The sequence below is a fragment of the Oncorhynchus gorbuscha genome, linkage group LG03, assembly GCF_021184085.1.
Source record: "Oncorhynchus gorbuscha isolate QuinsamMale2020 ecotype Even-year linkage group LG03, OgorEven_v1.0, whole genome shotgun sequence".
Classification (NCBI taxonomy): Eukaryota; Metazoa; Chordata; class Actinopteri; order Salmoniformes; family Salmonidae; genus Oncorhynchus; species Oncorhynchus gorbuscha.
This window is the reverse complement of record NC_060175.1, coordinates 47,151,494-47,179,420: the sequence shown is the minus strand read 5'-3', so window position 1 is coordinate 47,179,420 and position 27,927 is coordinate 47,151,494. Positions and strand designations below refer to the sequence as shown.

At 44.0% G+C, this 27,927-nt stretch overlaps 1 pseudogene; it reads left to right on the top strand.

Moving 5' to 3' along the window:
- The first annotated feature begins 8,771 nt into the window (after positions 1-8,771).
- LOC124020493 lies at positions 8,772-16,294 on the top strand (annotated as a pseudogene).
- The last annotated feature ends 11,633 nt before the right edge of the window (positions 16,295-27,927 follow it).

The following is a 27,927-nucleotide window of genomic DNA, read 5'->3' as shown; positions in this document are numbered from 1 at the left end:
CGCACACACACCATTGATCAGTGTGTTCAGGTGCTCTTCTTGAGTGAGAAATGTCCAAACTTTCAGAAAATGTCATCAACAAACTTGTGAGAAGGGCACTGATTTTCAGTACATTTTGGTCCCAGGACTGCTTCCAAAGAACAGTGAGGTGTATGTCCTCTAGTCCACATAGCCTTAGCTGAAGCCAGTAATGCTGCTCTCCTGGTTACCTACAGGATATTACGTCAGGGTAGGAACAGGAAAAGGCTGTTGGACTGGAACCAGATTGGCTGGTCTAGGATGGGTGGGACTCCTCCTCAGTGGCCTCATCACTGACACTCTGTCCCGGTGTCACTGCTGCTACTTAGCAAGGTCACAACCTGCATATCTTCCCCTCTGCTTTATTGTCCTGGTTGCACTGTGTTTGGCACTTCCTAATCAATCTGTGTCAGAGAGCTGAGTTACTCACCTACTGCAGTGGCTCAGATTAAAATACATTAACAGTGGCTTTGGATGGGCCCCAGGGAGGCTGGGACTGGTTGAGTTAAGGTTTCAGATGTGTTGTAGAAATCCAGCATTGGACTGAATTCCATTTAGATTCAGTCGATTTAGGAAGGGAATTTAAGTTCCTGCGTGCCTTCAGCCTTGGCATGATGCCCTCAGAAGTGAGTCAAATAGGTTGCCATCACTTTTGGCAACTTGCTATCTCCAGAGTGAGTAAGATTATATTCCATCCATGCCGTGGACAGGTTTTAGAGGATGGACGCAACTGTGTGTGGTGTTTCTGAACGTGTGTGTGTGTGTGTGTGTGTGTGTGTGTGTGTGTGTGTGTGTGTGTGTGTGTGTGTGTGTGTGTGTGTGTGTGTGTGTGTGTGTGTGTGTGTGTGTGTGTGTGTGTGTGTGTGTGTGTGTGTGTGTGTGTGTGTGTGTGTGTGTGTGTGTGTGTGTGTGTGTGTGTGTGTGTGTGTGAACTGTAGCCAAGGTAATGCAGCTGTGTCAGGTAGGCTGAAGTGATCTAGTGTCACACCTGTTGCATTCTGGCTTATGGACCTTTTACCTCTTAACTTTAGCGTCTGTGAGTGTGTGTGTGTGTAGCCTGTTCATGTTTCTAAGCATGCGCAGAAATGGTTGGTACTGTACATTCAAAAGATAAAGCATTCTGACCCTACTTAGTGTCATTAGCTAGATTGTCTGTGTTTCTATGTAAATATGATAAAATATGCAACAACAAGAATTCCACCAGAAATGAGTTTCCCTCAAACGAACTCTTTGCAGCTAAAAGCCGGTCCGTGATGACGTAGTGCACATACAAGTGGACTCTTGTGCATACATTCCCCATCTACCAAATATATATTTTTAAGTGAAATGGGTTTCCATGGCATTTTCAACTCTACTGATGGTTTTATCACAAAAACTGTTGCGTTATGTAGCAAATGTTCTCTGGTCCTTTCCCGTGTGCTCGAGCCAACAGCTTGCAGATACAGTGCGGGTAGGCTACCTATATGATGCAATGGTTATTGATAAGAGCAAGATTATTTTGATTCGTGAAATGGCAGCCACTTATCAATCATCATGTCACCAGAATAAGATCCTTGATATTTATTGGAAAGGAGCATCAAGCTCATCACCGTGCACTTTCACCACCCTGTGAAGTTCATCATACTTTGATTTGATGATTATTATAACACTATTTGTGCATAAAGGACTTTCCATCGCCATTTCTCGCATAATACATTTTACCAACACAAAAAGATCTCGCCATGTCAAACAGTGTTAAAATTGTACCGGCATTTCCTGTTTCCATCAACCCGGTCGTAACTTTTTTCATGCGTCAGGTAATTCATCCGCATGAAATGGTGGAAACCTGGTATGTGTGTAAATAGTGTGCATGTTTCTGATCTGTCTGTCTGGGGAATAGTCTGAAACTGAGGTGAGCAAGCTGAGCCTTTCTTCATGCACCAGCCCAGAGAGAGGGGAAAAGACAGGCCAGCAGAAGTGTTCTGTGTGTGTTTGTGTACAGTCAGTCTGGGTTATTGTGATTTTAGGGATGCCATAGACACCTACTAAACCTGTAGTCTATCGATTCCATTCTAAATCTGTTCTAAAGCGCTTAAAAGATAGGCCTAACACAAATTCCTAGAGATATGCAAATAGCCTAGGAGGTTGTTGTGGAGTCAAGCTCAGTCCTGCCTGCCTTTGCAGAGGGATGTGTGTGACTGTGATTGATGGGTGCATTTAGCCTACAGTGTTGACTTGCTTGTATGTGAGCTACAGCCTTTGTTAATCTGTCCTTTTAGCCCTAGGCTGCTCTCTAGGTTTACTACAGTAGCTCCTGTCCTTTCTGAAGTTACTCAGCACCTGCATATTAGCTCCCCTCCAGTTCCTCCTCTGCTCTGCTCTGCCCAATTTGTCTGTTCCCCTGGCCCAGGGACAGCCCTAACCTTTTGGGGGCCCTATGAGAGATTTGGTTGGAGGGCCTCCCACCTCGCAGGCAAAACATTTTAGCATCTCCTCTCTTGATGTCAGAGCGAGAAATGCACTTTTTAAATTCTATGGGGTGTAGAGACATGGGGTGTAGAGACATTCTTGCAATTTTAAAGCAAGCTTTCTGCAATTCTACACATTTTACCATGACTTATGCCATGCAAATATGATATCTGAGTGAGAGTGATTAACATTTTACATTCACATTTTAGTCATTTAGCAGACGCTCTTATCCAGAGTGATTTACAACCATATATCTCAGTCATAGCTACTTTATTGAAGAAAAATAAACTTACTATCAGCAAAGTCAGTGCTAGTAGGGGGGGGGAAGTCAAGCGTGAGTGTTAATTCACAAAAGCCAATTTGATATTTTGGAGGGGGGGATTATTTAAGATTTCAGATGTTTCCTGAAGATGGGCTGGTACTCTGCTGTCCTAGCTTCAGGGGGGAGCTGATTTCACCACTGGGGTGCCAGGACAGAAAATAGCTTTGACTAGGCTGAGCGGGAGTTGCCCTCCCGTAGGGGTGGGAGGGCCAAGACACCAGTGGTGCCAGAATGGAGTATTCTGGTTGGGGGTGTAGGGTTTGAGCATAGCCTAGGGAGGGGTAGTTCCTCTTGCTGCTCTGTAGGCAAGTACCATGGTAGTGTAGTGGATGTGAGCTAGTCAGTGGAGTGTGCAGAGGAGTGGGGTGACACGGGAGAACTTGGGAAGGTTGAACATAAGGCGGGCTGCGGCACAAGCGGGGAGCCCAGCCAAAAGCAAGTTGCAGCAGTATTGACAGGCGCCTGCATTAGGACCTGCACCGCTTCCTGTGTGAGGTAGGGTCGTACTCTGCGGATGTTGTAGAGCAGTGGTCACCAACCAAACAGTTCTGTAAAAAAAAACAACGAGAAAGGGGGTGGTAGGTGGATGTGATTCAGCAGCCGTAGCACCAGGAAGGCAAAGTGTTCCCATTTTTAACCATTTTCTCTTAAGGTAGAACTCCGCCTACCCGGCAGGCCCAGAGAGAAAACAAGTGCACCTACGGGCCTACCGATCACCACGTCTGCACAGTTTCCTCGAGCCATAGACTGTAAAAAGAAGCCTTGGGTGCACAGCAAAGTTGATACGGTGAGATTTAAAAACTTTAATACCTAGAGACTAGAGAGACTCAACAAATACAGCAAGGCGCTGCTGTTTTTATAAGTAAGTTCATTAGTAAGTTGTTATTCAGCACTTTCAACACTTTGTTCAACACCTTTATAAGCCATAAAATGTGCATTCTCCCTACTTCCACTCAAGCTACTGCAAGCACTGCAGCTGCAATGGATTTTGATAAACTTGCGTTGATGTTATTATTAGCGGCTTGTCTCTTTTTTAAATATTGAGTAATATTTAACTTTATCTGGACATCGGACTAACAACATGAAATGGTGCATGAGGCAGAAATAATGCAGCTGGAAGTCTGTGTCCCCTTTTCTCAGGGAGGGAGGAAGAGCGGAGGGACAGTGACAGACAGTTTCACCGCTGCTACGGTATCTCCCTCCCCCAAGACAGACCATCAGATGCAGGCCATCACTGTAGTAAAATAATTAAAATTATTATGCTCATTCAGCTGTGCCTCACAAGTATTACAACAAATGATCTATTACCAGTGTGATCATGTACCTTACATTTTGAAATATAATTTCAAAATAGTCTGAGAAGAACAACATTGGCCGGGCAATTCTTGCTACAGAACTATTTTAGTAGATTAACTTCTTGATGCACACATCCCTTTAGCGGGATCATTTTCATCAACACCTGCTGAATTGCAGTGCGCCAAATTCAAATTAAATTACGAAAAATATTTAATTTTCATGAAATCACAAGTGCAATATAGCAAAACAAAGCTTAGCTTGTTGTTAATCCACCTGGCATGTCAGATTTCAACACAGCTTTTCAGCAAAAGCATAACAAGTGTTTATGTAAGAACATCTCTCTCAGTAGACAAAATATTACAAACACTAGCAGCCAAGTAGATTGGTCACGAAAATCAGAAAAGCAATAGATTAAAATAGATACAATTTTGACAGTTCTGGAAACTTTAGAGTGTTTTCTATCCTAATCTCACAATTATATGCATATTCTAGTTTCTGGGCCTGAGAAATAGGCAGTTTCAAATGGGTATGTTTTTTAGCCAAAAACGAAAATCCTGCCCCCTACACTCAAGAAGTTAATGTTGCTTAAGTTTAAGTCATATAGAAATACAAAATCTAAGCGGTAGATCTCAGCTTGCATTTTGACTCAAAGTGATCTTGACTCAGAAATGGTTGGTGAGCACTGTTGTAGAGCAGAACCTGCAGGAGTGAGGCTTGGATATCCTGCATATCCTGCAGGCTTGGATATTTTCAGCGAGCCAGGGTGTTGTCCAGGGTTACGCCAAGGTTCTTTGCACTCTGGTAGGGTGACACTGTGGAGTTGTCAACCCTGATGCCAAGGTCTTGGAGTGGGCAGGTTTGGTATGGTCGTTTAAAAAACATTTATTTAACATTTCTTGAATGTTTTTTTGAGGTGTGGGTCGACATCTAAGCTGAAATATCTTCCAGGCACGCAGAGATGCGTGTCACCACCTGGGTGTCAGAATGGGGGAAGGAGCAAAGTAGTAGCAATTAGGAGAGACCATAATATTATGGAGCCGATGGGCCTTGGTGTATAGAGAGAAGAGGAGAGGGCCTAGAACCGAGTCCTGAGGGAAAGCCTTTCATGAGAGTACTTGATGCAGACACAGATCCTCTCCAAGGCACCTGGTAGGAACTGCCTGCCAGGTAAGACACAATCCAATAGTGTGCAGAGCCTGAGACGACCAGCTCTGAGAGGCTGGAGAGGAGGATGTGATGGTTCACAATGTCTATGAGGTCAGAGGAGAGAGAGTCAGCTTTGGCAGAGCGGAGAGCCTTTGTGACACAGAGGAGAGCCGTCTTGGTTCAGTGACCCGTATTGAAGCCTGACTGGTTAGGGTCAGGAAGATCATTCTGAAAGGGATAGCGAGACAGTTGGTCAGTGTTTTGGAAAGAAAAGAAGGGATACCGGTCTGTAGGTTTTGATGTCAGAAGAGTTGATTGTTGGTTTCTTGAGGGGAGCAACAGGCAATTTTGAAGAGGGAACACAGCCGGTGGTCAGGATGAGTTGATGAGGGAAGTGAAGAATGGGAGAGGGTCTCCAGAGATGGTCTGAAGAAGGGGGGAAGGGATGGGGTCAAGTGGGCAGGTTGTTGGGCGGCCATACCTCATTAGTCACAGGGTTTTATCTGGATAGAGAGGGGAGAAAGAGGTCAGTGGGTAGGGGAGTTGTGTGGGTGGATGTTGTCAACCTTCTTTTCAAAGTGAGGAGCGAGGTGGTGGAGGATTAAGGAGTAAGTAGAAGTTGGAAAATAGTTTCCTAGGTTTGAGGCAGAATCTTGACATTTAGAGTGATAGAAAGTGGCTTTAGCAGCAGATACAGAGGAAGAGAAGGTAGAGAGGAGGGAGTGAAAGGATGATAGGTCATCCATAAATTTAGTTTTGTTCTGTAAGCTCACAATGAGTCACTCAGACGCGGAGCAGGAGGGGAGGGCAGAGCCTTCCGGGAGGAAAGGGGACAGTGCGAGTCATGGGATGCGGAAAAGGAGGAGAGTAGGGTCGAGGGGGCAGAATCAGGAGACAGGAGGGAGAAGGATTTGGCAGAAGGGAGAGATGTGGGAGAGAGAGAGCGAAGACAGCAAAGATTGAGATGACGCATGACCATTGTGTAGGGTCTGAGTGGGTAGGGTTGGAGAAGAGTGAGACAGAAAAGGAAACAAAGTAGTAGACCTGGAGGGGGGTTGCAGCGAGATTAGTAGGTGAACAGCCTCTTGTAAAGTTGAGGTCAAGCCTTTTGCCTGCCTTGTGAGTGGGAGGGGACTGGGAAAGGGGTAAGTCAAAGGAGGCATGGAGCGGAAAGCAAGAGGTGGAAAGAAATTAATCGAAGGCAGATGTCGGGAGGTTGAAGTCGGCCATTACGATGAGCAGTGGGCCATCATCAGGAAATTAGCTTATCAAGGTGTCAAGCTCATTGAGGAACTCTCTAAAAGCACTTGGTGGGCGATATATGGCAACAATGTTAATCTTGTGACAGTATGGATTTCAAATGAGGAGATGGACAGGTTATCGAGGGAGAAAAGAGAACATCTCCACTTAGGAGAAACGAGAAGCTCTGTGCCACCAGCAAAATGGCGGCCCCCTGGAGGTCAGAGTCCCTGTACACATGCACCTGCGTGCCGGTCGGTATTCAGCCACGATTAGTACAAGTTTAGCTGTCTAGCTACTAGACTAATTGACCAATCAAATCATTGTTTGTTGACATGGCTAATTGAGTGACTGACATAACAAGAGGAAAACTGCTGATGCACAACCAAATTTCAAAATTGCACCTGGTGTATTCTACTATTCTAACTCTCAGCAGTAAGTTGAGACCCAGACTGAGTTCGCTTATGTCTCTAATGCCTGGAACCGACCTTGCCCTGGCATGACGTGGGCATGAAACAAACCTTACCCACCTTTCACCCACCACATGCTATGCTGCCCCACCACTCCTGGGGATATTTCCCTCAAAAATGGGTCCATTGTTGTAGCACTCCCTAAAGTCTTGCAAGTCTCTCCAAAGTTCAGGCCGAAGTCCACTTCTCTTCAGTGCTGGCAATAACTATTAGTGTGAGAATGTTATTTGCCAGGAAGTCAGACATTATTGGCAAGATGTGTCATTTGGGACTGTGTCTGACGTCTGTGTGTGTGCGTTTTATGGAGATGTGTGGAGGTGAAAAGGACTGCCCCACTGCTCATATTGGTTCTCAGGCTATGGCCTGGTCTGTCAGTGGATCTCTGTGTCCCTCTGGCACATACTTCAGGAACATGCTGTTTAATGCTCTTACCCACCTCACTAACGACCAACAACCATGCTTTACTGCTCTATAGCCAGGTTACAGGCACCTTTATCTTCCTCTCTGACATTATTGTGCCCCTCCCTAAAGTCTTGCAAGTGTCTGCAAAGTTTAGGCCAAAGTCAACATGTCTTCTGGCAATAGGCTACCATTGGCATGGATATTGACCAATGTTCAGGTCAGAGATGAATGGTCAAGACATTAGCCAGAGTGTCAGAAGTATTGCTATATTAGTGTTGGGTAATGCGTGTGTCTGAGGCAGTGGGTGTGTGGTGCCAAATTGGGTGGCAAGGAGTTAATGCCTACCTGATAGTCCCTTTGTGCCCTGTGGCGTCAGCCTCTGTTTGTCTGTGTGTTTTAGTTCCTTTTCTTTCTTCCTGTGGCCCATTTCCTCCCTGAAGTGTTCCAGGAGGCTGGGTTAGAGAGATTACTGTGGGGACTGCTGCTGCTGCCTGTGGTCTCAGGAGAACAAGCTAGTGTATATCTTCTCCTCCGCCACTGGGCCAGACACACACACACACACAAGCATACGCACACTTCCGACTCCTTACCTGTCCTGTAGAGACTGGCCATTCTGTGAATGAGGAGTTGGTATGTTCTCCCTATGTGGTAGCCTAGGCTAATCTGTTTAAGGAAGGGAAGGATTACAGTCCCCATCCTGCAGCTCAGGAAACACAAGAACCCCATCTCCTCTCTTTCTGTCGCTCTCTTTCTATCCACGGACTCTTTCTGCTGTACAGGGCCCCGAGTTAGCATGTTATGCCTAGCTGGTAGCGAAGGTAATGTTGACAGTTTATCTGCAGAGTAAACTGGAAGAGAACAACACTGTTTTATTCCATGTTCTATTTTGCTCTCAAGACTACCTTCACCTTAACGGATACCATTATTTACATCATACCAGACCGCTGTTTGTTCCATAATCAACACGCTGTTGCCCTCAACATTATTTCTCTGATTGAAAACTCATTGTTACTGTGTTTACGAGTGTGTTTGCGGCTTTCTGTCTTTGCGAATGTTAAATGGCAGTAGACAATATGTGGGCACTGGGCCTGCATTATTTTATCACCAGTCTCACCCTCTCAGTCGTTGGTCTGAATGGGGAAATGCAGTTTGTTGTGTGAGGTTGTTAAGGTTTAAAACGCTTCTGTCACACAGAGGGAAATAGCTGAGTTCAGTTCAGCTCATCCCTCCTCATAACTCTGTTCTTCTGCTTCTTTCCTTTTTCTCTCTCCCCTCCCTCTTCGTTTGCACGCTCTCTTCCCTCGAAGGGTTACCACCCAACAACCTGCTCCTTCTTGTGATTGGTGGAAGTGGGCTGAGTGGGCGGGTCTGTGTTTGTGCTTGTGAGAGTTACCAGTCGAGCAAGTGCAGGCTGTCAGTGTCAGGAGGGTTTCAGTGGAGTCAGGCAGACCAGACTCTGGAAAGCAGAAGCAGCTGCGCAAACCGTCCTCTTTCAACCTCAGGACACAAAGAACTGTCTGTTCCTACACCTCTCTGCCATCTGCTTTCTAAGGCCAGGAGGAAAAAAGAGATTTAAGATCAACAGACGCCGATGATATTTCTCTCTCTCTCTCTTCCTACTTCCCTCTTTGTTTTTGTCTTGCAAAATCCCTCCTGCACAGAGGATCGATAATCACAGCCTCCTCTGAGGGAACCAAAGAAAAGGAGGGATCGAAATAAATGACAACAACATCATCATACACAGCGGCCTGCGTGTGGTTGTCCGACAGTCCCGTTGCGGTCCTGCTGCACTGTCCCCCGAGGAGGGAGACTAATGCATGTGGCGCTGTACTCCGGGTCAGTGGAGGATGAGTCCGGTCATGGAGGCTCAGACCATGCAGGCCAAGCAGCAGCAGACGCAGCAGCAGCTACAACACTATCTGGAGAAAGGGGTCCCGCTTGAGCCCTTCATGCACCAGGTGGGGGGCCACTGCTGCGTGCTGCGCTTCGGGGAGCAGACCATCTGCAAGCCCCTCATCCCCCGAGAGCACCAGTTCTACAAGAGCCTACCCAGCGCCATGAGGAAGTTCACCCCCCAGTACAGAGGTAAGAGGCTACCCCAGAAGACACATTTCAGTTGAATGCATTCAGTTTTACAACTGACTAGGTATCCCCTTTCCCTTTCCTAACCACAACCTCCACCACATCCATCTACTGTGTGTGACTGGGCTAATGTTGTCCTGCTGTGTTCTCTCTCTCTCTTTTTCCATATTCCATCCTCTCTCTCACTATCTCTTGGAAGGCGGTTGGAAAAGAGGGTAGGTTATTGCAGGTGCATGCATTTTTCTCTATGCAATTTTCATTATTCACAGTCCATGTAAGCCCACGGTTTTAGGGTGTTTTCAGGAAGTCTGACTGTGCCCCTCCACAGAAGGATCAGGTGGGTTTTGTCAATTCTCCAAGGCCCAGGGTAGGACTTTGCAGGCCATCCAGGATGTTGTGTGGTAGCAGGTGCTATTGGGCCTGGGCACAGGAGGGCGCTGTAGCATTGGAGCACCACCAGGGGGTCCTGCCCTGCCCCTGTGTGCAGTCACACAGAAACAGGTTGGAGCTGTGTTTCTCTGCCCAGAGAGCATGCAGAGCAGGTAGAATGTAGTATAGTATGCATTAACTGAAGACAGGTTGAGTTGCACACATGCACAAATATGCATTCTAACAGGAGAGGGGTGAATCTGTCATACCATGACATCAGTATCTAAGGCTTGAGATTCAGAAGGCAGTGTGGACCTGCAGGGTCCTAAAGTCCTCCCAATCTGGTTAACTCTCCCCTTCCACCTCCAGTGCTGCATCTCCCCTCCACTGTCTAGCCCTTTAACAGTGGGTTATCTAACACTGTGTTATGGTTCACTGCAGCTGTTTGTCTTGAGTCCCTGACAGACAAGTGAAAGGTGAACCTGTGTGTGTACACAAGGAAGAGGAGATCCAATTCATCCCAGTTTTTAAATGCTAAAAATACACCTGCATTGCTTGCTGTCTGGGGTATTAGGCTGGGTTTCTGTACAGCACTTTGATATATCAGCTGATGTAAGAAGGGGTATATAAATACATTTGATTTGATACCATTGAATTTAAACGCCACTGATGGTTTTGTCAGAAGAAATGTTGCGTTATGTAGCGAATCTATGGTCTTGGCAGTGTGCTCTAGCCAACAGCTCACAGAAACAGTGCGGGCAGGCTACCTACATGATGAGTACAAGATGATTTATATTTGTCAAACGGCAGCCACGCATCGCTCATCAGAATAAGACCCTCGATATTTATTGGAAAGGAGCGTCAAGCTCGTCATTGTGCACTTTCAACACATATCTTATTTAATCTGTAGCCTAATAAACTGAATGCTTTCCCAAAATCGTAGTGGGAGGACCACACAATATCGTGTGACTCCACGTTTACTTCGATATTATGGTTATTATATCAATATTTGCACATAAAGGCATTTCCATCATCGTTTCTCACATAATTCATTTCACCGACACAAAAAGATCCCAGCCACAAATTTGCTGTTTCCATCATGCCTGTCGTGACATTTTTATCCGACATGTACTTTGCTTGCATTACAACTCTTTTGGGATAGGGGGCAGTATTTTGGGGCGGCAGGGTAGCCTAGTGGTTAGAGCGTTGGACTAGTAACCAGAAGGTTGCAAGTTCAAACCCCCGAGCTGACAAGGTACAAATCTGTCATTCTGATCCTGAACAAGCAGTTAACCTACTGTTCCTTATGCCATCATTGAAAATAAGAATTTGTTCTTAACTGACTTGCCTAGTTAAATAAAGGTAAAAAAACTTTTGGATGAACAGCATGCCCAGAGCCTCCTACTCTGTCCCAGATGCTAATATATGCATATTATTATTAGTATTGGATAGGAAACACTCTAAAGTTTCTAAAACTGTTTGAATGATGTCTGTGAGTATAACAGAACTCATATGGCAGGCAAAAACCTGAGAAAAATCCAACCAGGAAGTGGGAAATCTGAGGTTTGTAGTTTTTCAAAGCTTGGCCTACCGAATACACAGTGAGATATGGATAAAGTTGCACTTCCTACGGCTTCCACTAGATGTCAACCGTCTTTAGAAACTTGAATGAGGATTCTACTATAAAGGAGGGGCTCATGAGCCCTTTCTGAGTCAGTGGTCTGGCAGAGTGTCTCAGGCTCGTGACGCGTGCTCCCGACAAAGTTACCTCTCGTTCCAGTGCTTTTCTTCAGACATAGGAATTCTCCGGTTGGAAGCGTATTGATGTTTTGTTAAAAACATCCAAAAGATTGATTCCATACATCGTTTGACTTGTTCTACGACCTGTAATGGAACTTTTCGAGTTTTTGTCTGGAAGAAGTGCTCGCGCCACATGAAGATGGATTACTGGGCTGAACACGCTATCAACAAGTGTCTATTTGGACATAAATGATGGACTTTATGGAACTTTATGGAACAAATCAGTCATTTATTGTCGAACTGGGATTCCTGGGAGTGCCTTCTGATGAAGATCATCAAAGGTAAGTGAATATTTATAGTGTTATTTCTAACTTCTGTTGACTCCAACATGGCGGATATTTCTTTGGCTGGATTGGCCTCTGAGCGCCGTTCTCAGATTATGCTTTTTCTGTCAAAAGTAATAATAATCTGACACAGCAGTTGCATTAAGGAGAAGTCTACCTTTAATTCTGTGAATAACACTTGTATATTTTATCAATGTTTATTATGAGTATTTCTGCAAAATCACCGGATGTTTTGGAATCAAAATATTACTGCACGTAATGTGCCAATGTAAACTGAGATTTGTGGATATAAACATGCACATTATCGAACAAAGCATACATCTATTGTGTAAAATGATGTCCTATGAGTGTCATCTGATGAAGATCATCAAAGGTTAGTGATTAATTTTATCTATATTTCTGCTTTTTGTGACTCCTATCTTTGGCTGGAAAAAATGGCTGTGTTTTTTTGACTTGGCTATGACCTAACATATGATTGATTATATGTTGTGGTTTCGCTGTAAAGCATTTTTGAAATCGGACATGATGGGTAGATTAACAAGATGTTTATCTTTCATTTGCTGTATTGATGGGGTGGCAGGGTAGCCTAGTGGTTAGAGTGTTGGACTAGTAACTGAAAGGTTGCAAGTTCAAATCCCCGAGCTAACAAGGTACAAATCTGTCATTCTGCCCCTGAACAGGCAGTTAACCCACTGTTCCTAGGCTGTCATAAGAATTTGTTCTTAACTGACTTGCCTATTTAAATAAAAATGTGTGAAAGTTACATATTTCAAAAAAATATTTTTGAATTTTGCGCGCTGCCTTATCAGCTGAATGTTGTCGAGGGGTTCTGCTAACGGAACACCTGCCCTGTTAAAAGGTTGGATGGAAACCTGGTTTATGATTGGTTCAGATTTGGTCCGGCTGAAACAAATTTGTTCTAGTTTGGGGGCAGAGCTATACCCAAATAGTGTGTAGAATAGTACCCAAATATGCAAAGGAGGATTATGCATATGTATACCTTTGTGTACCTATTTAGGATAGATCACCATGAAGAGAATGACATTCAGAGTTTTTGAAAACGTGGTCACAAAAGAAAATCAGGGAGATTTGCCGGAATTCTGTTAACAAACGTTGAATCTGCACAGTTCTTCCAGTGAATGTGTTTTTGTAAAGTCTTCAGTGTAAAGTGTTAAAAGTAGCCCTTGTGAGTTGTATAGTTTGTTTAACTTTGAAGTCAATGGTTTTTGTTTGGCATATATTTTAAGTAAAAAATCTTAGTCTCAGCGCAATTCTGTTATCGTGGAATTGCCCAGACAAATACTTCCCAGTTTATTCTATTTCCTGCTTAGGAATTCAAATACAGTATTACAGAGAGAGAGTCAAAATAACCATTGCTTTGCAATTTCTACGAGGTTGATGTCTTACCAGTTTTTCTTCTCCCTTTTTGTCTCTCTCTGTCCCCCAGGTGTGGTATCTGTGAATTTTGAGGAGGATGAGGAGGGCAACCTGTGTCTCATAGCATATCCACTGCAAAGTGACTCTGGGGTGGGGGACCTGGAGAATATAGACCCATCGGTCAATGGCGAGCCCAACAGCAAGATGCACCAGTGGGGCATCAAGCATCTGTCTGCCCAGAGTCTGCTGGACTCACGCAAAGACAAGGACAAGAGGTGAGAGACGAGAGAGAGAGACGGATGCACTTGAAACACTGTTACAGAGACCTACTGAGATACACCAATAAAGAGATAAACAGGGTGACTGTTGACTGAGACATACACACACATTTGAGACCCCTCTTTTAAAGTCACTGAGATCTTTTCTTCTAGTCAAATAATGAGCAACTGGGCATTTTTATACATGACCCTAAACATTTTTATTTGACATGTATTTAACTAGGGAAGTCAGTTAAGAACAAACAGTGGGTTAACTGCCTTGTTCAGGGGCAGAACGACAGATGTTCACCTTGTCAGCTTTGGGATTCGATCTTGCAAACTTTCGGTTAAGTCCAACGCTCTAACTACTAGGCTACCTGCCGCCCATGATGGGGATGTTAATTGCTTAATATACTCAGGAACCATGCCTGTGTGCAAGCACCTGCTTTCAAGATACTTTGTATCACACATTTTCCTTTATTTTGGAAGTTACCTGATACCTGTATGTTGAGACACATTGTAGGTTCTAGAATGTAAGCTTGATGCTCTCCACCCCTCCTGACTCCTCTCTTCCTATTTCCCCCAGTCATAAGCTCGAGGGGGAGGTGTTGGAGTGGCTGCAGAAGGAGGAGGCGCCTGTGGGAAGCAGAAACGCCATCCAACACAACCCCTGGAGACTCAAACTCCAACAGAAACACCTGCAGAGGATGAAGGAGAACGCCAAGCACCGCAACCAGTACAGTATCCTTTCAGCGTGGAACAACCACTTTGAACATCAGGCCGTCCAGCACCTGCCTGCAAAGTTTGTCCATGTACTGTACCTAAACGTATTACTGTATAGTGCTGCCTATTTCTTCACTTTGCAGAATCTTGATCCCAAAGTAGCCTTACAATCTCACAGATACTCCACTTGTGACATCTGTGGATTTGTAAGTGAAGTGGATTGATGTGAGGAAAGGCTCGAGATGGATTGGTGTCCGGACCATCTGATGAATTAGTGTCTACTGATAGGGATTCAGGTCTTCCTACTACATTAGCGGAGAGTTAAGTCTCCAACCAGGTGCATTAGGAATATGATGTGATTCTCCTGCAACCAGAGGCTCCTTGACTCAGGACCCCTTCCCAGAATTCATCCTGCTGGAGAACCTGACGTGGCGTCATGCGGTTCCGTGCGTGCTGGACCTGAAGATGGGCACGCGGCAGCACGGTGACAACGTGTCCGAGGAGAAGAAGGTCATGCAAATCCGCAAGTGCCAGCAAAGCACCTCTGCCTCCATCGGAGTACGCCTCTGTGGCATGCAGGTACAATGTTAACTTGTGTTATTGATGGGGATGGGGCAGAATTGAAGAGTCTGAAATGATATATTGGCGAGGCATAGCTTAGTTCTAGTTCAGAATGAAAGAGAAGAAATGTGTTTCTGAACCCCTCTCTCTCAGGTATACCAGTCAGACTCGGGTCAGCTCATGTTCATGGATAAGTACATTGGGCGTAAACTGACCCTGTCGGGCTTCAAGGAGGCTCTGTTCCAGTTCTTCCGTGACGGGCGGCGTCTGCGGCACGAGCTGCTCTCCCCGGTGCTGCGGAGGCTCAGGGAGATGCAGGCAGCTCTGGAGGGCTGTGAGTCCTACCGCTTCTATTCCTCCTCCCTGCTCATCATCTACGATGGTGAGCCGCCCCGCACACACACACGCAGAGGCCCCGAGGGGGTCTGTCTGAGGAGGAAGAAGAGGAGGAAGTGGAGAAAGATGAAGAGGCAGGTGCGTTTGGGTTTCCCGGCAGCAGTAGTAGTGGTAGCACTGATGGTGGACGTCTGGCAGCCCGATCTGATACAGGCCCTGGCCCGGCGGTGGACGTGAGGATGATTGACTTTGCCCACACCACGTGCCCTGACTATGTGGAGGACATTGTGGTGCACGAGGGCCAGGACAGTGGCTACATCTTCGGTCTGCAGAACCTCATCACCATCATATCCCAGCTGGAGGACCACTGCACAGACTGAAACACACACACACAGTTTCTCTTCTCTCTTCTCTCTATTGGACTCATAGAAGAAACAGCACACTGGACTACAGAGGCTGGCCATAGGGGCACACTGAACATTGCTGTAGCCAGTTTTTCCACAGGAGTCCTTCATTTGTTTTTGTTTGTATCCGCAAGGGATACAATGGGCCATGAAGGTTACATTTGAAGAGACATTTGCAATCTTCTTTAGTTGACTCAGTGAGTTGTCGCCATTATCTGCTTACTCCGTTACCTATTACAAAGTTGGTTATTTTACCCAGTTATTTATTTAGGGAAAAAGCAACACAAGGAGGTTTGAAATGAAGTCCAAGACTGCAAGCATGTATTCCAACTGTCCAAAGGTGCCTGGCTTATGCAAGCACACACACACATGCACTGATTTTGATGTGTGCTACTGATCGGGCAGATGTACTTGAAAAAGCAAACAGAGGAACTGATGTATGTGTGTGAAATATATAGTTGATGAGAGGAAAGAGAAAACATAATCTCATCTTCCATTTTTCTTCTAAACCAGTTTATTTTTCCACCCTCTTTTCTTCTCCTTTTGCATTCATAGAAGATACTATGTTATATTCAGATAGCAATTACATTACATACAGGGACTATAGCTTTATTTATTTGACATGTTTCTTAAGAAAAATTAAAATTGAAATAATTGTATTTTATTGTATATTATTGATTTTGTTAGAATAATATTAATTAATATTATTATTTGACATGTTCAGGTACAGTTGAAGTCGGAAGATTACATACACTTAGGTTGGAGTCATTAAAACTTGATTTTCAACCACTACACACATTTCTTGTTTACAAACTATAGATTTGGCAAGTCGGTTAGGACATCTACTTTGTGCATGATTTTTCCAACACTTGTTTACAGACAGATTATTTCACTTATAATTCACTGTATCACAATTCCAGTGGGTCAGAAGTTTACATACAGTAAGTTGACTGTACCTTTAAACAGCTTGGAACATTCCAGAAAATTATGTCACGGATTTAGAATTTTCTGATAGGCTAATTGACATCATTTGAGTCAATTGGAGGTGTACCTGTGGATGTATTTCAAGGCCTACCTTCAAACTCAGTGCCTCTTTGCTTGACATCTTGAGAAAATCAAAAGAAATCAGCCAAGACCTCAGGAAAAAAAATGTAGACCTCCACAAGTCTGGTTCATCCTTGGGAGCAATTTCGAAACACCTGAAACTACCACGTTCATCTGTACAAACAATAGTACGCAAGTATAAACCCCATGGGACCATGCAGCCGTCATACCGCTCAGGAAGGAGACGCGTTCCGTCTCCTAGAGATGAATGTACTTTAGTGCGAAAAGTGCAAATCAATCCCAGAACAACAGCAAAGGACCTTGTGAAGATGCTGGAGGGAACAGGTACAAAAGTATCTATATCCACAGTAAAACGAGTCCTATATTGACATAACCTGAAAGGCCACTTAGCAAGGAAGAAGCCACTGCTCAAAAACCGCCATAAAAAAAGCCAGAGTACGGTTTGCAACTTCACATGGGGACAAAGATCATACTTTTGGAGAAATGTCCTCTGGTCTGATGAAACAAAAATAGAACTGTTTTGCCATAATAACCATTGTTATATTTGGAGGAAAAAGGGAGAGGCTTGTAAGCCGAAGAACACCATCTCAACCGTGAAACACGGGGGTGGCAGCATCATGTAGTGGGGGTGTTTGGCTGCAGGAGGGACTGGTGCACTTCACAAAATAGATGGCATCATGAGACAGGAAAATGATGTGGATATATGGAAGCAACATCTCAAGGCATCAGTCAGGAAGTTAAAGCTTGGTCGCAAATGGGTCTTCCAAATGGACAATGATCGCAAGCATACAAAGTTGTGGAAAAAATGGCTTAAGGACAACAAAGTCAAGGTATTGGAGTGGCCATCACAAAGCCCTGACCTCAATCCTGTAGAACATTTGTTGGCAGAACTGAAAAAGTGTGTGCGAGCAAGGAGGCCGACAAACCTGACTCATTTACTCCAGCTCTGTCAGGAGGAATGGGCCAAAATTCGCCCAACTTATTGTGGGAAGCTCGTGGAAGGCTACCCAAAACGTTTGACCCAAGTTAAACAATTGAAAGGCAATGCTACCAAATACTAATTGAGTGTTTGTAAACTTCTGACCCACTGGGAATGTGATGAAATAAATCATTCTCTCTACTATTATTCTGACATTTCACATTCTTCAAATAAAGTGGTGATCCTAACTGACCTAAGACAGGGAATTTTTACTCTGATTAAATGTCAGAAAGAGTGAAAAACGGAGTTTAAATGTATTTGGCTAAGGTGTATGTAAACTTCGGATTTCAACTGTACCTATATCTTGTAAATTATCTGGATTGTCCACAGTTTGTTGGAGGGGAAATAAAAACTGTTTTGGTTGTGGTAAAATGTACTGTTCTGCTCTGTTCTCTTTGTGTGCTAATACTGTATTATACAGTTACGATCATTCTCACTACAATCAGACATTTTCACCATCTTAAGAGTACAAAAACAAAACTTGCATTGCAAGTTTTTACTGCTTTTAAAACTGCTTCTTGCCCCACATGTTTTCTAAAAATAGCTTTCAGCTAATACAATGTTGACATGTAATGGATGGAAAAATATGTATAATTTATTGAAAATGTCACTTGGATCTTTTTTGACACCAACAAAATCAAGTCCCCTTCTGGCACACCGAGTCCAATTGGTTGTAATGGGACTTCGTGTTTTTACCCTGCAAACTAGAATGAACCCTGACTATAATAGACAGCTGACAACGCTCTTAGATTATACACATTTGATGGAAGGAAAGTTAATGTGAATGATGATGGGGAATGCCTCTCAAAGTGCCAGCGCATTTATAAAACAATTTAATCCATGATTCGTTTGGAAAGTATGAGAACTGCAGCTCCATAATGTCAGTCATGTTGCAGTCCCACTACCACCTGCTGGGTCAGGGGGAAAGACCTGACCACAGGGCTCAGACTGCTCTGTTAGATCACATCTAAGAATGGAGGCTAGAATCCCATCTAAATAACACTTGAAAGTATCACTTTCAGTTTATTCAAATGTCAGATGAACATTTATCATGATCGCATTGGGTTGCTGAGAAACATGGGCTCTCTGGAGCTAATCTAAATAAATGATACAAAGCGCCACATGACAGCGATATGGTCCAGAAAGGAATACAGAGACTGTGTGTGTGATGGTGCCAGATGGGGCTGATACTACAGTAAGAGGTCAAGTGAGGTCATCCAGAGCTGGGGGGAGATGGTGTCTGGGGCAGCCCACCGTCAGGTCCTAACCAGTCTGAGGCGGAATCAGAGGAAACGAGACTGAGGAGAGGAGAGTCAATCAGCCAGTCTCGGGAGGAATGCTATGAGTCACATACTTCTGGAGACATGTGATCCACTCACTGAGCATTCAGAGCTCTTCTCTCTTTCCTGTGTACACAGAGGTGATAGACCATTATCTGCCTAGCAGCTCAACTTCCCCTTTAACTCTATGTGCTGTGCTTCAATAAATAACATATGGTGGACATTGACAATCAGAGATGCTTTCTGCAATACGCACAAGCCATTGTGTCGGTCAGTGCGTCAGTCTTCTGTCTACAGGTCTCGTTTCTCTAGTTAGTCTGACTGATTTAAAGGGGCAGTGTCCTGCTAATAAACCTATGTATGTGGGGTAGGAGTCTCATGTTAAACCTCTGCACTGTATGTGGAGCAGGTCGGACCAACTGGCTGATGGGGTAAACAGCTGGGTGGATCAGGGCAGGGCACACAGGCAGTACATGTACACACAACTGCACACAGGCACAGGCACACAGACACGCACAAACACAAGCACATTCACTGCTTGAAATCACTCTCTCATTTTCTCACCATACTAAAGATATTTGATGTGTTTTATCTAGTCCCATTCCTGTGTGAGATTGCAGATAGAGAGATTGAGTGATTTGATAGAGATAGTATAAACTGTCATATCTCCAGTCTCTTGAGAAGGGACTGTAGTTGATGTTAATGTAACAGTGAAGCCACTGAGTGAACTGTTCTATCTTCTAGACTGTGTGTGTTGTTCATATCCTTGCCCTTCTTTTAACTCTGCTCTGGCTGCCATTGTAAGTGGTCCAGTTGCTTAACAGTGGTACAAAATCACTATGGCAACAGCAGCATAGTATTTTTAGGTTTTCTCTGAAGCTGAGGATAAAATAGTGTTCCAGAATCTCAGATGTTTGTGATCATCATACCCCAAATGATGAAATACAATCCCCTTCAAACACTCAGCTCCATTTCAAACAAAATGATTGATTTCTTACTTGTTTATGTGTCATTCTCCAGTGACTACCATGTGATTCACCTATATTTGGAATCAGAGTTTCAGCTCTCCTATTTTTCTCTCAACCTCATTCTGTCTCCTCTAAAAGCATGCGCTCAAATTCAGCATCTAGGCCTAAGGCCATTCTTAAAATACTCACCCCGGCTAACTTATGTTTCTGTTTGGTGAAATCCAAAGGAGCCAGAATGCTGCAGAATTTAAGCTTAATTCCCCTTGCCCTCCAATTGAGTCCTGCACAAACACCCATCTCATACACAAACAAATACACGTCAACAGCCTGCCAGAACTCACAAACGCATACACAGATTAAGAGTGTTTAAGAGTTCTGAGAAGACCAAGCTAGGCACAACAAAAAGCATGCAAATGTCAAAATGCATCATGGGAAATAAACACAAACAAGTTTGTACAGCTCATCTTTTTTGGACTGAGTATATAGGTCGATGGACGCAGGCAGACAAGCACACCGATTCCCTTTCAGTCCCATCTCCCACTCAGTCCATCTGTCTCCTCTCAAACAGACATGCGAAGGCTTGCAAAGGCTTACATACATTTGTGGCTCTGCCACTTTCGCCTCTCAAAATGGACTGTGTGTGTGCATGCGTGTGGTTATGCTTGGCAAGTTTTGACAGAGGTTAATTCAGCCCGAGTCAGTGCCTGGGGGGGTTACATAAACAGAACGAGGCTGTGACAAGAGAGATGCTCTTTTCCAACTCCTCTCTCTTGCTCCTAGAGAGTACACAGAAAACTTCTTTGATAAAGGATGTTTCGTTGTGTCATCTGTAGGAAGCCAAAGGCAACGTTGACTTTTGAAGGAATTATAATATAGTCAATTCCATCACATGGAAAACGATACAACACATGTTCTATAGATCCAATACATGAATAACGACACTGAAAGAACAGGGATTGACATGACTGACATACATTAACTGCCTCTAAAAATACAGGAAAAAAACAGTTTAATCTGGAGCAGTTGCAAATTAACTGTCCACTCCATTTCACTGTGTGTTCCCACAAGTCTCTACTGCACATCTGCACATTTCTCTGTGTGTTTCTCTGTTAAGAGTTCATGCAGATTTTTCTTCAGGGCCTGTATGAGTGTTTGGCAGAGCTAAATGCATTTGTTGTATGGTAGCCTACTTGTCCAGTATGTGAGTGTGATGGTCAGTTACTTATAAGATCATAGACAACACTGAGTGAACCACTCAGACATGCACTTCAGACATCTCTGTCCATTGACTGAGGGAAGCGTGTCCCCTCTGGGGCCAGCCTCACAAGGTCAAACAGATACAACAGAAAAATAACATCAGTCTTAATGTCAATATTGGTGTGTCATGTTGCATTTTTGAAACAATATGCACCGTAAATATACATGTATTTTTATGTATAATTGTGATGTTCAGTCAATCAGCTCATGGAGAAGCAGGTCAGAATTGTACTGCTGGAAGTTCCAAAAACATGTTTTCCCCAATTAATCAATTAGAGAGGATGGAGGCAGGTACAGTGACAACAGTAGCTGATCAAGGTTGTTCGTACACCTCTAGGAAGAGGGAACGCAACACCCTGCTACAACTCGACTCCCAGTGGAGTGAAAGAGGTATGGGATTGTAGGTGCGAGTAAATGACGACAAGGCAGAGAATTACCGTTTCCTGGGAATTTATTCCATCACACAGTAAATTTGGGGAAAAGGGACTGGATGGAACCAAATAAAGTAAATGTCAAAGCCCCCTCTCCTACCTTACCTGTCTACTTACCGAACTTAGCACCACCTGGTGCGCTAACCAAAATACAGAGGGGTCCGCCCAGGTCTTACCTAATGTGCATAGACATAGTACATACGGTGAGTACAAGTATGCCTGCAGGCCTCTTGCCTAAGCACTTCCTAGGTGCCTTCCCCCCTGGGAACAAATGAAACAGAATATTAAACAATTTCACAAAAACTACTGAGAAACAACACAGGACATTAAATAAGCTCTCTGACTGAGCAACAAACTAACACAGAAGATAACCATCAGCTCTCTCAGCAACAACTAACATAGTACATACCAACTCTCTTTCTAAGAACCAACTAACATATGATATAACCCTCAGCTTTCTTCTGAGCAACCGAACACTGGCTTATATAGCTGGAGAGGAGTCTAATAGGCTACAGCTGTATCCTGACGAGGGGGCGGGGTCAGCTCTCCAATCATCGATGTAGCTGACCAATCAGCTGCTTGGGGGAATTTCAGGAAGCCATCCTGAAACACACACACATAGAAACAAAACCACAACACAGAAACTGGGAAATGTAACAAAGGTGGATGAGGCCATCAGATCACTTAACATACAGATTGGGTTAGATTGGAGGTCCTAATGAACAAGTTGTAAAACCAATATGTTATGCAAAATGCATTTTCAATGTTATTAATTTGTTATTGCATTGTCCATTGCTAATGATAATCATGGAAGGATGGTTCCCATTGGGCACAGACGTTAATTCAATGTCCTTTCCACGTTAGTTCCATGGAATTTCATTGAAATTATGTGGAAACAACTTTTATCCAACCAGTGTGTGCCCAGTGAGTTACCTCATATCCATTCCTTCTCTGGCTATGTTGCCAGATGTGTCTCATTGGGTCATATATTTTCAACTGCTAGAAACAAGCCACTTCCTCTGAAGTAATGGTGAAAACATAACGGTCATGAATCTGCGCTCAGTTTACTCTCAATGGCACACAGAGGCTGCGGTACAGCGAAGCCTATTATCACATCAATTATTATCTGGGTGATTTTGTTTCTAGGTCGCACAGCAAGCTATTTTTTTTAGCTACTTAGAGCAGACCGGAATGGCTTGTGTCAACTTGAACTAGCTAGCTAGTAAATGTTAGCCAGATAGCCAGCTAGCTAGGTTAAATAAGAAAAGATGCATTGGAAACAAGTCAAGGTACCTACCCAGCAGCTTCTCAAAATATTGTTCCACTTCATAGCCGCTTCAAGAAGATATTTACTCAGATAGTCTGAACTTCATGTGTCTCACCTGACAGCATGAGGTTGGCGCCTGAAACAAATAACTTGTATCTACAGCAGGCATAAGCTATAACTGTAAAGAAATACAGTATGTTGGTGAAATTTTTACAGTAGGCTTCCAATTACGGATAATAATGGCATTTTTCAGCATTTAACCATAATGCAGTGCAATCTACAGCATTATTGCTGTAAAACACATGTACAGTATTTTACTGTGCATTATACAGTGTTTTACTGTTAAATTACAGAAAGGTCTTACAGTGTATGTGAGTACAGGAGTCTGCGTGTGTGTGAGCTTGTGTGTGTGTTTTATATGAGTGAGTCCATTTTTGTGTCTTACTACACAATGGCTGTTCAACAGTCTGACTGCCTGGAGATGTTTCTCAGTCTTTCGGTCCTGGCTTTGATGCACCTGTACTGTCTCTTATCCATTTCATACACAAACCAAAATCCCACATATTTACCATAAGCTTTTTACAGCAGCTTTTCCATATATCTGAAAGGGGTAAAGGGTCAAAGAAACATGGTTAAAAGCCACCTAAAGACCTAGTCATGATTCCAGCATTTTCACAGACCCTGTAACAAAAATATAGGTATTGGGTTTAGGGTGACCACATTAAAAATACCCAAATGCGGGACAAAAGAATGATTTTGCGGGACATTCGCACAACAGTGTAGCCTAAATGAAAACGTTTTGGGCAGCACTGACAGATGAAGCCTATTGAATCTCATTAGAATATGCATAAAATGCATACTCTGATTGCAACGTCTGCCTATGCCCACACATACAGTGCCTTGCGAAAGTATTCGGCCCCCTTGAACATTGCGACCTTTTGCCACATTTCAGGCTTCAAACATAAAGATATAAAACTGTATTTTTTTTGTGAAGAATCAACAACAAGTGGGACACAATCATGAAGTGGAACAACATTTATTGGATATTTCAAACTTTTTTAACAAATCAAAAACTGAAAAATTGGGCGTGCAAAATTGTTCAGCCCCCTTAAGTTAATACTTTGTAGCGCCACCTTTTGCTGTGATTACAGCTGTAAGTCGCTTGGGGTATGTCTCTATCAGTTTTGCACATCGAGAGACTGAATTTTTATCCCATTCCTCCTTGCAAAACAGCTCGAGCTCAGTGAGGTTGGATGGAGAGCATTTGTGAACAGCAATTTTCAGTTCTTTCCACAGATTCTCGATTGGATTCAGGTCTGGACTTTGACTTGGCCATTCTAACACCTGGATATGTTTATTTTTGAACCATTCCATTGTAGATTTTGCTTTATGTTTTGGATCATTGTCTTGTTGGAAGATAAATCTCCGTCCCAGTCTCAGGTCTTTTGCAGACTCCATCAGGTTTTCTTCCAGAATGGTCCTGTATTTGGCTTCCCATCAATTTTAACCATCTTCCCTGTCCCTGCTGAAGAAAAGCAGGCCCAAACCACGATGCTGCCACCACCATGTTTGACAGTGGGGATGGTGTGTTCAGGGTGATGAGCTGTGTTGCTTTTACGCCAAACATAACGTTTTGCATTGTTGCCAAAAAGTTCAATTTTGGTTTCATCTGACCAGAGCACCTTCAGTCTCTCGATGTGCAATAACGGCCTATTTTATTATTTATTTATTTATTTATTTCACCTTTACTTAACCAGGTAAGCAAGTTGAGAACAAGTTCTCATTTACAACTGCGACCGGGCCAAGATAAAGCAAAGCAGTGCGACATAAACAACAACACAGAGTTACACATGGAAAAACACGCGTACAGTCAATGACACAATATAAAAAAAGAAAGTCTATATACAGTGTGAGCAAATGGCGTGAGGAGGTAGCCAATAAATAGGCCATAGTAGCAAAGTAATTACAATTTAGCAGATTAACATTGGAGTGATAAATGAGCAGATGATGATGTGCAAGTAGAGATACTGGTTTGCAAAAGAGCAGAAAAGTAAATAAAAGCAATTTGGGGATGATGAAGGTAGATTGGGTGGGCTATTTACAGATGTTTTTTTCACCTTTATTTAACCAGGTAGGCTAGTTGAGAACAAGTTCTAATTTGCAACTGCGACCTGGCCAAGATAAAGCATAGCAGTGTGAACAGACAACACAGAGTTAAACATGGAGTAAACAATAAACAAGTCAATAACACAGTAGAAAAAAAGGGGGAGTCTATATACATTGTGTGCAAAAGGCATGAGGAGATAGGCGAAAAATTACAATTTTGTAGATTAACACTGGAGTGATAAATGATCAGATGGTCATGTACAGGTAGAGATACTGGTGTGCAAAGAGCAGAAAAGTAAATAAATAAAAACAGTATGGGGATGAGGTAGGTAAATTGGATGGGCTATTTAGCAATAGACTATGTACAGCTGCAGCGATCGGTTAGCTGCTCAGATAGCAGATGTTTGAAGTTGGTGAGGGAGATAAAAGTCTCCAACTTCAGCGATTTTTGCAATTCGTTCCAGTCACAGGCAGCAGAGAACTGGAACGAAAGGCGGCCAAATGAGGTGTTGGCTTTAGGGATGATCAGTGAGATACACCTGCTGGAGCACGTGCTACGGATGGGTGTTGCCATCGTGACCAGTGACCAGTTGCCATCGTGACCAGATAAGGCGGAGCTTTACCGAGCATGGATGTAGATGACCTGGAGCCAGTGGGTCTGGCGACGAATATGTAGCGAGGGCCAGCCGACTAGAGCATACAAGTCGCAGTGGTGGGTGGTATAAGGTGCATTAGTGACAAAACGGATGGCACTGTGATAAACTGCATCCAGTTTGCTGAGTAGAGTGTTGGAAGCAATTTTGTAGATGACATCGCCGAAGTCAAGGATCGGTAGGATAGTCAGTTTTACTAGGGTAAGTTTGGCGGCATGAGTGAAGGAGGCTTTGTTGCGGAATAGAAAGCCGACTCTTGATTTGATTTTCGATTGGAGATGTTTGATATGAGTCTGGTAGGAGAGTTTACAGTCTAGCCAGACACCTAGGTACTTATAGATGTCCACATATTCAAGGTCGGAACCATCCAGGGTGGTGATGCTGGTCAGGCGTGCGGGTGCAGGCAGCGAACGGTTGAAAAGCATGCATTTGATTTTACTAGCGTTTAAGAGCAGTTGGAGGCCACGGAAGGAGTGTTGTATGGCATTGAAGCTCGTTTGGAGGTTAGATAGCACAGTGTCCAAGGACGGGCCAGAAGTATATAGAATGGTGTCGTCTGCATAGAGGTGGATCAGGGAATCGCCCGCAGCAAGAGCAACATCATTGATATATACAGAGAAAAGAGTCGGCCCGAGAATTGAACCCTGTGGCACCCCCATAGAGACTGCCAGAGGACCGGACAGCATGCCCTCCGATTTGACACACTGAACTCTGTCTGCAATGTAATTTGTGAACCAGGGAAGGCAGTCATCCGAAAAACCGAGGATACTGAGTCTGCCGATAAGAATATGGTGATTGACAGAGTCGAAAGCCTTGGCAAGGTCGATGAAGACGGCTGCACAGTACTGTCTTTCATCGATGGCGGTTATGATATCGTTTAGTATGTGATGCCTCTTGGACTAAGATGCAGTGCCTTAGACCGCTGCTCCACTCAGGAGTCATTAGTTAGTTCAATTAATTTGTATTCGCTCGCTTCGGACTTCGGCTGCATATTTTCCGCCACTTTCTTCAAATCTGAAAACATTGTGAAGCCACGCATTTTCTGAAGAATTAAAAAGTATCCTCTGCGTGTATACTTCGTATTTTGGTTAATTTAGTACGACATCTGGGAACTTTTGGCATACTAACTATATCCATACTTTGACCAATAAGCATGCTATATACTCAATTCACATCACAAATAGTATTGTTAGTATGAGTATTCGAACACAGGTCTATTCTCCTTGATTCTACTTTACAGAATCCACTTTATCACCCGCTTCCTCCATCTTTCCTCACTAGTTCCGAATACACGTCACCTGCAGCCTCCTTGTTGATGTTCTGTTCCAAAACCATCTAACCAAAACAGAGTGTTATGTTTCACTATATTGGATCATTCCAATATATTGGTATCAATCCGCGGCGGAAGGATAGATCCGAGGTGAGGATTTACAGATTCACTCCAATGTACACCTGTGTCGCTTTCCCCTGCAGAGTGTAAAAGTATCATGGTGGACTTTCCACTACGTTGAGACATCAACTGTGGAGTTCCTTAACGGAGTTACTCCATCATATGGCTGTTTGTACTGCTTGGATTAAACAGGCTAGGTACTATTGCAGTTGGCGTAAAACTAAATCAAATCCATTACCTGGTTGCTGTTTTTTTGTCTGCCCATTTTTTCTAGAGGTACTGGATAATTTATCCCTCACCGGAGCTTTACGTATTCCCCTGATCCAGGCTGTGCTGGACAGGACCAGGATGGCGGATCATCGTCTGCTGCTGGTGGCCCCATACTGGCCCAGATGACCCTGGTTCAGCCTTTTACTATTTATTTTTACCTTTATTTAACTAGGCAAGTCAGTTAAGAACAAATTCTTATTTTCAATGACGGCCTAGGAACTGCCTGTTTCAGGGGCAGAACGACAGATTTGTACCTTGTCAGCTCGGGGATATGAACTTGCAACCTTTCGGTTAATAGTCCAATGCTCTAACCACTAGGCTACCCTGCTGCCCCAGCCTTCTCCTGTCCCTGTTGTCTGGGACACCTTGGCAACTGCCCCTGAGACCCGACCTGCTGTCTCAGACCGGGGGAACTATATGGCATCCGAGACCGCACTGCCTCAGTCTGTGGGCTTGGCCGCTGTAATGTACACCATGCAGAGCGCAAGGGCACCGGCTACTACCGTGGCATACCAGTTGCGTTGGCGGTTGTTCTACTCTTGGTGCACTGGTATTGAGGTTGTGCCCGAGCCATGTGGGGTGCAGTATGTCCTCCAATACCTGCAGTCTCACTTGGATGATGGCTTGGCAGCCTCTGGGCTCTATTGAGAGGAGTTCCCCTCGCCGATATCTGTGCTGTTGCCAGCTGGGCTTCCTCTTGCACCTTTGACTGGTAATATCGGGTAAG